The following is a 15,525-nucleotide window of genomic DNA, read 5'->3' on the forward strand; positions in this document are numbered from 1 at the left end:
TTATGACTGTTACATGATGAACCGCATCCGGCATAATTATCCATCACTGATCCGGTGCCTACGAGTTTTCCATATACTGGTTTACGCTTATTTACTTTCCCGCTGCTACTGTTACAATTACTACAAAATACCAAAAACATTACTTTTGTTGTCTTTACTTTTGTTGCCGCTACCACCACTATCGTATTACTTTGCTACTAAACACTTTGTTGCAGATACTAAGTTTCCAGGTGTGGTTGAATTGACAACTCAGCTGCTAATACTTGAGAATATTCTTTGGCTCCCCTTGTGTCGAATCAATAAATTTGGGTTGAATAATCTACCCTTGAAAGCTGTTGTGATTCCCTATACTTGTGGGTTATCAAGACTAATTTCTGGCACCGTTGCCGGGGAGCATAGCTCTATTGTTTGAGTCACTTGGGATATGTATCTACTAGATGCTATGAAGAACTTGAGAGATCCAAAAACCAAGATCTATCCCTCAACTACGAGGGGAGGTAAGGAACTGCCATCTAGCTCTGCACTTGATTCACCTTTTGTTATGAGTAAGTTTGCGACACCTACACCTGCTTCTGCTATTCGTTCTGATATGTCGCATGTTATTGATGATTCCACTTCTGCTATGCATGATACTTATGATGAAACTGCTTCTATGGCTGATACTATTGTGCCCCTTAGTGAATTTCTTGATGAACAAATTGCTAGGGCTAGAGAAAAATAAATTATTGAATCTGAATACGATGATGATAGTGATGATGAAAATATGCCTGTTATTCCTGAGGGCTATCTTTTTGATATGGAATCTTCTGCCGCTATTTTAGCTTCTAGAGATAGATATGAGCTTAAGAGGTTATTAATTAAATGGAACAAAGAATCACTTAGAGATAAAATGAAACCTGACCCTGCTTTTGCTACTTCACCTATATGTGTTCCTGATAAGGATTATGAATTCTCTGTTGATCCTGATATAATTACTTTGGTTGAATCTGATCCGTTTTATGGCTATGAATCTGAAATTGTTATGGCACATCTTACTAAGTTAAATGATATAGCTTCCCTGTTCACTAATGATGAGAGATCGCGTTACTTTTATATACTCAAAATATTTCTGTTCTCATTAAAGGGTGATGCTAAGATATGGTTTAATTCTCTTGATCCTGGTTGTGTGCGTAGTCCCCAGGATATGATTTATTACTTCTCTGCTAAATATTTCCCTGCTCATAAGAAACAAGCTGCTTTGAGGGAAATATACAACTTCGTGCAAATTAAAGAAGAGAGTCTCCCACAAGCTTGGAAGAGGCTTCTCAAGCTACTTAATGCTTTGCCTGATCATCCTCTTAAGAAACCCGAAATACTTGATATCTTTTATAATGGACTAATTGATGCTTCCAGAGATTACCTGGATAGTTGTGCTGGTTCTGTTTTCAGGGAAAGAACACCGGATGAAGCTGAAATTCTATTGAATAATATGTTGACAAATGAAAATAATTGGGCACCTCCTGAGCCAACTCCTGCTCCAATTACTGAACCTATTCCTAAACCAACTCCGAAGAAGAGAGGTATTATATTTCTCAGTCCCAAAGATATGCAACAAGAAAAGAAATCTATGAAAGAAAAAGGTATTAAAGCTGAAGATGTTAAGAATTTACCTCCTATTGAAGAAATACATGGTCTTAATATACCGCTTGTTGAAGAAACATATGATCTCAATTCTTTATTTACTGAAGAACCTCCTGATCCCGATATCCCGACACAGGTAGTAAAGGTAAATTCTCTCTATAGATATGATAAAGCTGAGATCCCTCCTACTAAAATTGCTAGTCGGTGCTTGGATGAGTTTGATAACTTTATGTTTAAGCAAGACGACTTCAATGCTTATTTTGGTAGACAATTAAAAGAAAATTCTTATATGATTAGACGCTTAGGTGATTATATGGCTGATATTAAAGGTGAACTTAAACTTGTTAGCAAACATGCTTCTATGGTTACCACTCAAGTAGAACAAGTACTTAAGGCTCAAAAGATGTGCTTGATGAAATGAATAGTAATAAAAATGATTATGCTGTTAGAGTGGCTACTAGAACTGGTAGAATGACTCAGGAACCTTTGTATCCTGAAGGCCACCCTAAGAGAATCGAGCAAGATTCTCAAATAAATAATATTGATGTTCCTAGTTCTTCTAAAAAGAAGAAAAAGAAAAATGATAGAACTGTGCAAACTTCTAGTGAACCTATTGTTGAACCACCTGATAATCCAAATGATATTTCTATGTCTGATGCTGAAACACAATCTGGTAATGAACATGAACGTAGTAAAAATATTAATGATGATGTTCATGATGATGCTCAACCTAGTAATGATAATGATGTAGAAATTGAACCTGCTGTTGATCTTGATAACCAACAATCAAAGAATCAACGTTATGATAAAAGAGACTTTGTTGCTAGGAAACATGGTAAAGAAAGGGAACTTTGGGTTCAGAAACCCATGCCCTTTCCTCCGAAACCATCCATGAAAAAGGATGATGAGGATTTTGAGCGATTTGCTGAAATGATTAGGCCTATCTTTTTGCGTATGTGATTAACTGATGTGCTCAAAACAAATCCTTATGCTAAATATATGAAGGATATCATTACTAATAAAAGAAAGATACCGGAAGCTGAGATTTCCACCATGCTTGCTAATTATAATTTTGGTGGAATACCAAAGAAACTTGGAGACCCCGGAGTACCTACTATACCTTGCTCCATTAAAAGAAATTATATTAAAACTGCTTTATGTGATCTTGGAGCCGGTGTTAGTGTTATGCCTATCTATTTATATCGTAGACTTGACTTGAATAAGCTGACACCTACTAAAATATCTTTGCAAATGGTTGATAAATCAACTACTATACCTGTTGGTATCTGTGAGGATGTGCCTGTTGTGGTTGCAAACGTTACTATTTTAACGGACTTTGTTATACTTGATATTCCCGAGGATGATAGTATGTCTATTATTCTTGGAAGACCTTTTCTTAATACTGCAGGGGCTGTTATTGATTGCAACAAAGGCAATGTCACTTTTCATGTCAATGGTAATGAGCATACGGTACACTTTCCGAGGAAACAACCTCAAGTTCATAGTATCAACTCTATTGGAAAAATTCCATCGATTATATTTGGAGGTTTTGAATTTCCTCTTCCTACTGTCAAGAAGAAATATGATATTCTTATTTTGGGGATGTGCATATACCCGTTGAGGTAACTTAGTGTTATTCAAAATTTCTCCGGTTTCATGATTATCGGAATCAGTTTGTTAACAAGACTTGATCAACCTTGTTAGTGGATTCTTTTTTATGAGCATGAGATGGATGAAACTAGAAGCACAAACTTCTGTACCCCACTTTTACTTTCTGTTATTTATATTAAATAAAGTAAAAATAGTATTTTCTGTCCGTTTCCTAACTTATCCGTGCAATATAAAAATATCCCGAAAATAAAAGTCCTTAGAATTACATGCCAATTTAATATGATTTTTTTGGGAATATTTGAGGATTTACTGTGCAAAAATTACCGCGGGAGGAGCTGCCACCTGGCCACGAGGGTGGTGGGCGCCCCCCCTAGGGCGCACCCCTGCCTCGTGGGCTCGCGGTGGCCCTCCTCCACTTATCCCAGCACCCATCTTCTTCCTCTGTCTCACACAAACGCGAAAAACCGACTCAAGCACGAGTTCCAGCCACTTTTGCTGTGATTTTTGATCTCCTTGCTCAAAGCACCTCTCGCAAAACTACTTGGGGAGATTGTTCCTTGGTATGTGACTCCTCCATTGGTCCAATTAGTTTTTGTTCTAGTGCTTTATTCTTTGCAAATTTGTGCTACATAGGTGACCATGTTCTTGAGCTTGCATGTCAAATTTATATGGTTCTAAGTAGTTCTAATGCTTGATATAGGCTCTAGGCACTTGTAGGAGTAGTTGCTATCAATTTTATTAAAGTTGGTTCACTTTTGTTTGAAGTTACTAAAAATTTCAGATTATTTCAGAAAAATAATGAGGAGATTTTTGAGGGGCTCATCGAGCCAAAGCTCGAAGGAAAAGGCACCGAAGCCTAAGTATAATTTGCCGCACACCGCAGAGATTCGGGCATGTGAATGGCCTTCTGAAGATTTCTTGAGAGCAGCCGGTATCTACGAAGATTTTCATGAATTGGCTCACAATGCAGGCCTCACCGCTTTCCTCCATGACCAATGCGATCAGTATCTCTTACTCACAAATACTTTTGTGCAAAACTTTCATTTTCATTCTAGGAACTCACCACCTACGGTGGAGTTTCATTTATATGATGAGCATAAGGAGATGTCACTTTATGATTTCTGTCGGATTTGTTTAATCCCTTTTGAGGGCAAGACAGAAGAACCACATCATTATGATGTGGCTGGGTTTATTGATACTATCACTGTAGGAGAAACTAGAAAGGTTTCCGATGCACGAATCACTAGCATACATTTTCCTGTTTTACGCTACTTTGCATTATTTGCTAGTCGTTGTTTAATTGGACACGGAAACAGTGGAAACCTTAGTATCCCTGATATAATTATTTTGCACCACAGTGATAACACTTTTAGTATTGGCGGTATTATTGCTAGACGGTTAAGTATGAACCGTACTAAGGGTCCCATCTTTGGAGGCGTCTATGCCACACGCCTAGCTGCACATTTTAACATACCTATTAGGCATGCTGAGAAGGAAGAAAAGGTGCTGCCCCATGTTTATCTAGATCATAAAAGTATGGTGGCACATGATTTTATTGTTAAGAATAGGGCAGGAGAGCTTAAATATCAATTGTTCTTTAACAAACATCATCCTGAGACTATTATCCTGCCTGCTCCTTCTTTGTTTAATTTTGTAGGACCCTACCTCGTTACGTGGGCTACCATCCAAGCTTACAAGAATCCTGCACCAGCCCCAGAACAGGAACCACAAGATGAACCTCCATGACAATCTGTTTATTCTTGGGATCCAGAGATGACTGTCAGCCAGTGGCAGTCACAGTCTTCCTCTTCATCACAGTATAATCCCAACTATTCTTCCTCATCACAGTACGTCCCCAACAATTATTATTATGGATATCCGCCAGGCCAGTCGTGGCCATAAACCAACTTAGGCCAAAAGCCTAAGCTTGGGGGAGTATGTATTTCTCACCGACATTACATTTATGTTCACACACACTCATTGCTAGATGTCGGTGCTCATACTTTTTCACTGTAATATCCATGCTAGTTTATTTTCTTTTTCCTGCTATCTTCTTGTGTGTTTGCTAAACCTTAAGAAAAAACAAAAAAAATAGTAGTAGTTTATTTTTCTGCTATAGTAGTAATAATTAAAAAGAAAACCCAAAAATATTTCATGTTCTTCTTTTGCTTGTTGGGAGCTTTCCCGTGTAAATAGTTTTATTTCTTTTCTTTTCTTTGGGGGTCAGTAGGAGAAGACCCTAATTAAATTGTTGAAGTGGGTCTTATATGCATTATTGTTGATTTAACCAAGAGCCCATATTGCTTTGTCTTCTCCTGTTTATTGAATGCTCGCAGATTCCAGCTTAGTCCAATGCACGTACACTCTTATTATTATTCACACCGTTCGGTCGTGCAAGTGAAAGGCAATTATGATGATATATGATGGACTGACTGAGATGAGAAAAGCTGGTAAGAACTCGACCTCTTTTGTTTTTGTAAATATGATGAGTCCCTCGTTCTTGATTCAGCTTATTATGAATAAACATGTTTGCAATGACAATTAGAGATCATAGTTGCTTGTGCCATGCTTGATTAGCTATGAGTTATAATGATTTACATTGTGTGCCAACATGCTATTGAGATGATTATGATGTGGTATGATGGGGTGGTATCCTCCTTTGAATGATTTAAGTGACTTGACTTGGCACATGTTCACGCATGTAGTTGAAACAAAATCAACATAGCCTTCACGATACTTATGTTCATGGTAGATTATATCCTACTCATGCTTGCATCCAATGTTTATTAATTTTAATGCATGTACATGGCTGTTGTCGCTCTCTAGTTGGTCGCTTCCCAGTCTTTTGCTAGCCTTCACCTGTACTAAGCGGGAATAATGCTTGTGCATCCAATCCCTTAAACCGCAAAGTTATTCTAGATGAGTCCACTATACCTTCCTATATACGGTATCTACCTACCATTCCAAGTAAATTTGCATGTGCCAAACTCTAAACCTTCAAATAAACATTCTGTTTTGTATGCTCAAATAGATCATGTATCAACCAAGGTTGTCCTTATCTTCCTTGTTAGGCGGGTTATTCTCAAGAGGAGTGGACTCCGCTCCTCACTCACGAGAAAATGGCTGGTCACCGGGATGCCCAGTCCCATGCTTTATGCAAACTAAATCAAAATTAATTGCAAACAAAACTCCCCCTTGGACCAGATGTATGTTGGAGGCACTCGTTGTTTCGAGCAAGCCATGGATTGATGCTTGTTGGTGGACGGGGAGTATAAACTTTACCATTCTATTTGGGAACCGCCTATAATGTGTTTAGCATGGAAGATATCGCCATCTCTTAGTTGTTACGTTGACAATCAAAGTATACCGCTCAAAATACAATTTATCTCTATTTCAAAACCGAGCTCTGGCACCTCTACAAATCCCTGCTTCCCTCTGCGAAGGGCCTATCTGTTGGGGAACGTAGCAGAAATTCAAAATTTTCCTACATGTCACCAACATCTATCTATGGAGAAACTAGCAACGAGGGGAAGGAGAGTGCATCTACATACCCTTATAGATCGCTAAGCGGAAGCGTTCAAGTGAACGGGGTTGATGGAGTCGTACTCGTCGTGATTCAAATCACCGATGACCAAGTGCCGAACGCACGGCACCTCCGCGTTCAACACACGTACAGCCCGGTGACGTCTCCCAAGCCTTGATCAAGCAAGGAGAGAGGGAGAGGTTGAGGAAGACTCCATCCAGCAGCAGCACAACGACGTGGTGGTGATGGAGGAGCGTGGCAATCCTGCAGGGCTTCGCCAAGCACCAGAGAAGAGGAGGGAGAGAGAGATGCAGGGCTGCACCAACGAGAGATCGAATCACACGTCTTATGGGCAGCCCTAGGCCTCATATATATAGGGAAGGGGAGGGGCTGCGCCCCTTCTAGGGTTCCCGCCCCTAGGGGGGGCGGCAGCCCTAGATGGGGAGCAAGGGGGGCGGCCAAGAGGGGAAGAGAGGGAGGCGCCCCCTAGGGTGGGCCTTAGGCCCATCTAAGCCTAGGGTTTCCCCCTTTTTTCCTCCTAGCTGCCCCTTGGGCCTTGTGGGAGGCGCACCAGCCCACTTAGGGGCTGGTCCCTCACCACTCTTGGCCCACGCAAGCCTCCGGGGCTGGTGGCTCCACTTGGTGGACCCCCGGGACCCTCCCGGTGGTCCCGGTACGTTACCGATAAACCCCGAAACTCTTCCGGTGACCAAACTAGGACTTCCCATATATAAATCTTTACCTCCGGACCATTCCGGAACTCCTCATGACGTCCGGGATCTCATCCGGGACTCCAAACAACATTCGGTTAACACATACAAACTTCCTTTATAACCCTAGCGTCATCGAACCTTAAGTGTGTAGACCCTACGGGTTCGGGAGACATGCAGACATGACCGAGACGATCTCCGGTCAATAACCAACAGCGGGATCTGGATACCCATGTTGGCTCCCACATGTTCCACGATGATTTCATCGGATGAACCACGATGTCAAGGACTTAATCAATCCCGTATACAATTCCCTTTGTCTATCAGTACGATACTTGCCCGAGATTCGATCGTCGGTATCCCGATACCTTGTTCAATCTCGTTACCGGCAAGTCTCTTTACTCGTTCCGTAACACATCATCCCATGATCAACTCCTTGATCACATTGTGCACATTATGATGATGTCCTACCGAGTGGGCCCAGAGATACCTCTCCGTTTACACGGAGTGACAAATCCCAGTCTCGATTCGTGCCAACCCAACAGACACTTTCGGAGATACCTGTAGTGCACCTTTATAGTCACCCAGTTACGTTGTGACGTTTGATACACCCAAAGCACTCCTACGGTATCCGGGAGTTGCACAATCTCATGGTCTAAGGAAATGATACTTGACATTATAAAGGCTTTAGCATACGAACTACACGATCTAGTGCTATGCTTAGGATTGGGTCTTGTCCATCACATCATTCTCCTAATGATGTGATCCCGTTATCAACGACATCCAATGTCCATGGTTAGGAAACCATAACCATCTATTGATCAACGAGCTAGTCAACTAGAGGCTTACGAGGGACATGGTGTTGTCTATGTATCCACACATGTATCTGAGTTTCCTATCAATACAATTATAGCATGGATAATAAACGATTATCATGAACAAGGAAATATAATAATAATCAATTTATTATTGCCTCTAGGGCATATTTCCAACACTATCTATTTACTTTTATGCTGAGTCATCATCCTCTTATTAAAAAGCACTAGCTGGAGAGCACAACTGTCATTCACATTCATCACTGTTAATTTATATTGGGTATGACTATGATTGGATCTCTTTTTACCATGAATTACAATGTCTAGTCAGTCCTTGATCTTTAAAGGTGCTCTGCATTTATGTTTTGCGGTCTCAGAAAGGGCTAGCGAGATACCATCTTGTTATATCATATTATGATTGTTTTGAGAAAGTGTTGTCATCCGAGATTTATTAGTATGGCTTGCTAGTTGATTATGCTATTGATGTGAGTAATTGTGAGACCTGAGAATTGTTGCAAATGTGGTTAGTTATGATCTATGCTAAAAACTTGAATGCTGGCTTGACATAGTTACAACAACCAGAGCAAACAGAGTTTGTAAAAGTTTTTCTTTCTTTCTTTCTTTCAGTTTGTCAACTGAATTGCTTGAGGACAAGCAAGGGTTTAAGCTTGGGGGAGTTGATACGTCTCCATCGTATCTACTTTTCCAAACACTTTTGCCCTTGTTTTGGACTCTAACTTGTATGATTTGAATGGAACTAACCCAGACTGACGCTGTTTTCAGCAGAATTGCCATGGTGTTGTTTTATGTGCAGAAAACAAATATTCTCGGAATGACCTGAAACTCCACGGAACATCTTAGAAAAAACAATAAAAAATCCTCGCCAAAGATGAAGACCAGGGGCCCACACCCTTCTCACGAGGGTGGGGGGCGCCCCCCTAGGGCGCGCCCCCTACCTCGTGGGCCCCTTGGATGCCCTCCGACGCTAACTCCAACTCTATATATTTGCTTTCGGAGAAAAAAAATCAGAGAGAAGAAATCATCACGTTTTACGATACGGAGTCGCTGCCAAGCCCTAAAACCTCTCGGGAGGGCTGATCTGGAGTCCGTTCGGGGCTCCGGAGACGGGGATTCGTCACCGTCATCATCATCAACCATCCTCCATCACCAATTTCATGATGCTCACCGCCATGCATGAGTAATTCCATCATAGGCTTTCTGGACGGTGATGGGTTGGATGAGATTTATCATGTAATCGAGTTAGTTTTGTTAGGGTTTGATCCCTAGTATCCATTATGTTCTAAGATTGATGTTGCTATGACTTTTCTATGCTTAATGCTTGTCACTAGGGCCCGAGTGCCATGATTTCAGATCTAAACTTATTATGTTTTCGTTAATATATGTGAGTTCTTGATCTGATCTTGCAAGTCTATAGTCACCTACTATGTGTTATGATCCGGGAACCCCGAAGTGACAATAATCGGGACCACTCCCGGTGATGACCATAGTTTGAGGAGTTCATGTATTCACTATGTGCTAATGCTTTGTTCCGGTTCTCTATTAAAAGGAGGCCTTAATATCCCTTAGTTTCCAATAGGACCCCGCTGCCACGGGAGGGTAGGACAAAAGATGTCATGCAAGTTCTTTTCCATAAGCACGTATGACTATATACGGAATACATCCCTACATTACATTGATGAATTGGAGCTAGTTCTGTGTCACCCTATGTTATGATTGTTACATGATGAACCGCATCCGGCATAATTATCCATCACTGATCTGGTGCCTACGAGTTTTCCATATACTGGTTTACGCTTATTTACTTTCCCGCTGCTACTGTTACAATTACTACAAAATACCAAAAACATTACTTTTGCTGTCTTTACTTTTGTTGCCGCTACCACCATTATCATATTACTTTGCTACTAAACACTTTGTTGTAGATACTAAGTTTCCTAGTGTGGTTGAATTGACAACTCAGCTGCTAATACTTGAGAATATTCTTTGGCTCCCCTTGTGTCGAATCAATAAATTTGGGTTGAATACTCTACCCTCGAAAGCTGTTGCGATTCCCTATACTTGTGGGTTATCAAGACTAATTTCTGGCACCGTTGCCGAGGAGCATAGCTCTATTGTTTGAGTCACTTGGGATTTATATCTGCTGGACACTATGAAGAACTTGAGAGATCCAAAAACCAAGATCTATCCCTCAACTACGAGGGGAGGTAAGGAACTGCCATCTAGCTCTGCACTTGATTCACCTTATGTTATGAGTAAGTTTGTGACACCTACACCTGCTTCTGCTATTCGTTCTGATATGTCGCATGTTATTGATGATGCCACTTCTGCTATGAATGGGAATGGGAATGGAGCTAGCAACAATCAGAATCGCTCCAGTCCAGCCACACCCACCAAGAGAGACCTAAGCCACGTTACTTGTTTCAAGTGCGGGAAGACTAGACACTATGCCACGGAGTGACCTGAAGGAAGAATGGAAACGGAAATGGGAGCGGTGGGAAGAAGCCCAATCCACTCAACAAAGGACAAGTGAACCACGTTAACGTGGAGGAGGTGGAAGAGCAGCCAGACGCGGTTATAGGTAAGTTTTTGGTTAAGTCATTTACCGCTCTTGTTCTTTTTGATACTGGTGCATCGCATTCATACATATCAAGGGAATTCGTGGATAAGTTTAAACTACCGACACAAACCCTTAGGACCCCTCTGTTAGTAAGTTCACCTGGAGCAGAGTATATGCCTAGTCGATGGTGCGACCAGATACCCTAAACCATTGGCAAGCATGTTTTTTCGTCCGACCTAATTATCTTGGAGTAACAAGGATTGGATGTGATATTAGGAATGGACTGGATGTCAAAGTACGGAGGAAGCATTAACTGTGTTAGTAGGTCAATTTGTCTCACCACCCCTGAGGGAAAAAAGGATCAAGTATGTATCTAGGCATGCGCCAAGAATTAGCCAAGTAAATACCCTCACGGGAGTTGTCCAGGAGGAAGTGCCTGTAGTAAAGGATTACCCGGATGTTTTCCCAGAGGAGTTACCAGTCATGCCACCGGATCGAGATATCGAGTTTTTGATAGAGCTATTGCCAGGCACAGGGCCAATATCCAAGAGACCCTATCGGATGGCCGCGAATTATCTGGAGGAGATTAAGAAACAGATCAAGGAGTTATTGAAGAAAGGTTACATTCGACGGAGTTCATCACCATGGGGAGCCCAGTGCTTTTGGTTGAGAAGAAGGATAAGTCCCTAAGAATGGTTGTTGATTATCGGGCCTTGAATGAAGTGACAATCAAGAACAAGTACTCATTGCCGATGATCAATGATCTGTTTGATCGGCTACAAGGAGCTAAGGTGTTTTCAAAGATCGATCTGTGATCGGGATACCATCAGTTGAAGATACGAGAGAAGGATATACCAATGACAGCATTCACCACACGGTACGGGTTATACGAATATACGGTCATGTCGTTTGGACTGACCAACGCCCCTGCCTATTTCATGAGCATGATGAACAAGGTGTTCATGGAATATTTGGATAAGTTTGTCGTCGTGTTCATTGATGATATAATGGTATATTCGAAGAATGAAGAGGAGCACAAGGAGCATTTGCGTTTAGTTCTCGAGAAACTCAGGGAACATCAGTTGTATGCCAAGTTCAGCAAATGCGAGTTTTGGTTGAAGGAAGTCTGATTCCTTGGACATGTTATATCGGGAGAAGGTATAGCAGTAGACCCCACCAAGGTCCAGTCAGTCACTGAATGGTTGGCACCCACTTCAGTTAGCGAGATCCGCAGTTTTCTTGGACTCGCAGGATACTATGTGAGATTCATTGAGAATTTTTCCAAGATCGTGAAGCTAATGATAGAATTATTAAAGAAGGATACCATGTTTAAATGGACAGAAGATTGCGAGGCAAGCTTCCAGGAGCTGAAGAAACGTTTGACTACAGCCCCAGTGCTGATAGTGCCAGATATACGTAAGGATTTCCAAGTGTATTGCGACGCCTCTCGCCTAGGACTTGGAAGTGTGCTTATGCAAGACGGAAGAGTTATTTTGTATGCCTCACGACAACTAAAACCACACGAGTTGAATTATGCCACGCATGATTTGGAGCTAGCAGCCGTAGTACATGCGTTGAAGACTTGGAGACATTACCTTATTGGAAACCATTGTGATGTGTACACGGATCATAAGAGTTTGAAATACATTTTCCCACATAAGGAACTGAACCTTAGGCCGTGGAGATGGTTGGAGCTCATAAAGGATTATGACATGAAGCTTCACTATCATCCAGGAAAGGCCAATGTCGTAGTAGACGCTTTGAGCCGGAAGAGTTACGCTAATACCCTAGAGAGCACGGGATTTCTGAAGGAGTTAGCAGAGGATCTCCGGGAACTTCGATTGGAGATTGTTCCTAGAGGTTTTGTTGCAATAATGGAGGTTCAGTCTACATTGTTGGGAAAGATTCGAGAAGCTTAGAAGGATGACAAAGAGATTGCCGAGATAAAAGAGAAAATGAGCGAAGGAAAGGCCAAAGGTTTTCGTGAGGATGAGAACGACACCTTATGGTTTGAGGACCGTGTTTACGTGCCCAATAACACAAAGATCAGGAAATTAATACTACAAGAGGCTCATGACTCACCATATTCGATACACCCCGGAAGCACCAAGATGTATTTGGATTTGAAGGAACGTTTCTGGTGGACAGGGATGAAGAAGGATATCGCCGAGTATGTAGCCGTATGTGATGTATGTCAGAGAGTGAAGGCAGAGCATCAAAAGCCAGCAGGATTGCTACAGCCTATGCCGATACCCGAATGGAAGTGGGATAAACTTGGCATGGATTTTATCACCGGATTGCCCAGGACCAAATCAGGTTATGATTCTATATGGGTAGTAGTTTACCGCTTGACCAAAGTGGCACACTTTATCCTAGTGAAACAATGAGTGCAAAGTTGGCCAAGATATATATGACCAGGATTGTATGTCTGCATGGAGTTCCGAGGACCATCGTATCAGATAGAGGAACACAGTTTACCTCAAAGTTTTGGCATCAGCTGCACCAGACTTTGGGAACGAGATTGGAGTTCAGTACAACATTTCACCCGCAGATAGATGGGCAGACCGAGAGATTCAACCAGATTCTGGAGCACATGTTGAGAGCCTGTGCCCTAGACTATGGATCTAGTTGGGATGACAATTTTCCTTACGCAGAGTTCTCATACAACAATAGTTACCAAGCTAGTTTGAAGATGGCAGCGTTCGAAGCCCTATATGGACGAAGGTGCAGAACACCGTTGATGTGGGATGAAGTTGGAGACCGACAATTGTTTGGACCAGACTTGATCAAAGAGTCTGAGGGCAAAGTTAAACTGATTCGAGATAGACTGAAGATAGCTCAGTCCAGATAGAAGAGTTATGCATATTCGAAACGCAAGGAGGTAACCTATGAAATTGGAGACAGAGCTTATCTGCGAGTATCACCTTTGCGAGGAGTAAGGTTCGTTAGGTCGTTGCTGTGCAGCTCAGCTATGCTGTTGGAGTTGATGGACTCACTTTATCTTCCAAGCCTTCCGATGTTATCATATTAGATGGCCTTAAGCCATATTTATTGTAATAAGTTCTCTTTTGAGGCATTCAATGTAATATTTGTGTGATTGCTACTCTGTTATAAATCCTCGAGTACTGTGTGTGTCAGCATTACCGATCCAGGGATGACACTGAAGCACAGAGACTTGACCGTTTGAGGTTGGGTCGCTACACACATGATTTGGAATTTGTTAGATTACTCTATGTGCTTCACTTATATCTTTTGAGCTATATAGTTTTTGCTCTAGTGCTTCACTTATATCCTTTAGAGCACAATGGTGGTTCTATTTTATAGAAATAATTGATCTATCATGCTTCACTTATATTATTTTGAGAGTCTTAAACAGCATGGTAATTTGCTTTAATTGTTAATATAGTCCTAATATAATAGGCATCCAAGATTGGTATAATAAAATCTATCATACAAAAAGTGCATTGGGTAATATGAGAAGTCTGATACTTGTTAATTGTTTTGAGATATGAAGATGGTGATATTAGAGTCATGCTAGTTGAGTAGTTGTGGATTTGAGAAATACTTGTGTTGAAGTTTGTGATTCCTATAGCATGCACGTATGGGGAACCGTTATGTGATGAAGTCGGAGGATGATTTATTTATTGATTGTCTTCCTTATGAGTGGTGGTCGGGGACGAGCGATGGTCTTTTCATACCAATCTATCCCCCTAGGAGCATGCGCGTAGTACTTTGTTTCGATAACTAATAATTTTTTGCAATAAGTATGTGAGTTCTTTATGACTAATGTTGAGTTCATGGATTATACGCACTCTCACCCTTCCACCATTGCTAGCCTCTCTAGTACCGCGCAACTTTTGCCGGTACCATAATCCCACCATATACCTTCCTCAAAACAGCCACCATACCAACCTATTATGGCATTTCCATAGCCATTCCGAGATATATTGCCATGCAACTTTCCATTGTTCCGTTATTATGACACGCTTCATCATTGTCATATTGCTTGCATGATCATGTAGTTGACATCGTATTTGTGGCAAAGCCACCGTTCATAATTCTTTCATACATGTCACTCATGAATCATTGCACATCCCGGTACACCACCGGAGGCATTCACATATAGTCATATTTTGTTCTAAGTATTGAGTTGTAAGTAAATAAAAGTGTGATGATCATCACTATTAGAGAATTGTCCCATGTGAGGAAAGGATGATGGATACTATGATTTCCCCACAAGTCGGGATGAGATTCCGGACTAAATAAAAAAGAGGCCATAAAAAAGATAAAAGGCCCAAAAAATGAGAGAAAAAGAGAGAAGGGACAATGTTACTATCCTTTTACCACACTTGTGCTTCAAACTAGCACCAAGATCTTCATGATAGGGAGTCTCCTATGTTGTCACTTTCATATACTAGTGGGAATTTTACATTATAGAACTTGGATTGTATATTCTAATGATGGTCTTCCTCAAATTGCCCTAGGTCTTCGTGAGCAAGCGAGTTGGATGCACACCCACTTAGTTTCTTTTGTTGAGCTTTCATACACTTATAGCTCTAGTGCATCTGTTGCATGGCAGTCCCTACTCACTCACATTGATATCTATTAATGGGCATCTCCATAGCCCGTTGATACGCCTAGTTGATGTGAGACTATCTTCTCATTTTT

The sequence above is a fragment of the Triticum urartu genome, chromosome 1, assembly GCF_003073215.2.
Source record: "Triticum urartu cultivar G1812 chromosome 1, Tu2.1, whole genome shotgun sequence".
In the NCBI taxonomy this organism is placed as follows: domain Eukaryota; kingdom Viridiplantae; phylum Streptophyta; class Magnoliopsida; order Poales; family Poaceae; genus Triticum; species Triticum urartu.